This window comes from Limulus polyphemus, unplaced genomic scaffold (genome assembly GCF_000517525.1).
Source record: "Limulus polyphemus unplaced genomic scaffold, Limulus_polyphemus-2.1.2 Scaffold169759, whole genome shotgun sequence".
In the NCBI taxonomy this organism is placed as follows: Eukaryota; Metazoa; Arthropoda; class Merostomata; order Xiphosura; family Limulidae; genus Limulus; species Limulus polyphemus.
In genome coordinates this window covers 1-728 of record NW_013835355.1, presented here as the reverse complement: position 1 = coordinate 728, position 728 = coordinate 1, and the positions used below count along the sequence as shown (strand labels likewise).

The following is a 728-nucleotide window of genomic DNA, read 5'->3' as shown; positions in this document are numbered from 1 at the left end:
GAAGAATTAGTTAAAAATAGCAGCAAGTGGCTCACAAATCCAATGCTTTTATAGAATTAGGGAATATTAACAAAGTCCTGATAATTTATTATAAGTCCCTGTAGCGCAGTGGATAGCGCGTTGGACTTCTAATCCAAAGGTCCCGGGTTCGACCCCCGGTAGGGATGATTGACGGCATTATTTTTGAGGATTAGACTACACCGAGAGGAGCGGAAACCATTACAACTGATTTTGGTGGGAAATGTAAAAGATGAGTAATTGTTTCAATCCATTAAGTGTAAGGAAAATGTTATTATGGTATTTGACGGAAAGGATGTTGGGGTTATTCACTAATGAAGTTTAAGCAATATTCTTCATCATGTATGGTTGTACAAATTTATCACATAAACTTATATCGAAAAAAATTAGAAGTTTAAAGAATGGTAATGCTCATGATAATATTTCTTCAAGATTTTTGGACGAATTTATTCACGTTCGATAAACTTTCTATTAGTTCTTTATATTAACAAAATAGAGTTATTATTAATAAACTGTCGATGACATTCGTTTTTGGCACATGATTTTTCTGCTTTTAAAAAAGCTACAAACAATATTTTTTGAACATGCTTATGATATTAGCTGGCTCCTCTATATCCTGTGATGCACGAAAAGAAGTCATTTGAAAGCAAGAATTGGACTTCGTTATGTTGGCCAAAAAGTGCTTTGACTAAGGGGTTTGAACAGATACC

The 728-nt window shown here is 33.8% G+C and overlaps 1 non-coding gene across 1 annotated transcript; it reads left to right on the top strand.

The window, feature by feature from the left end:
* Positions 1-94: 94 nt before the first annotated feature.
* Trnar-ucu lies at positions 95-167 on the top strand. Its single transcript has one exon. It is a non-coding gene; the product is annotated as a tRNA-Arg (tRNA).
* Positions 168-728: the final 561 nt, after the last annotated feature.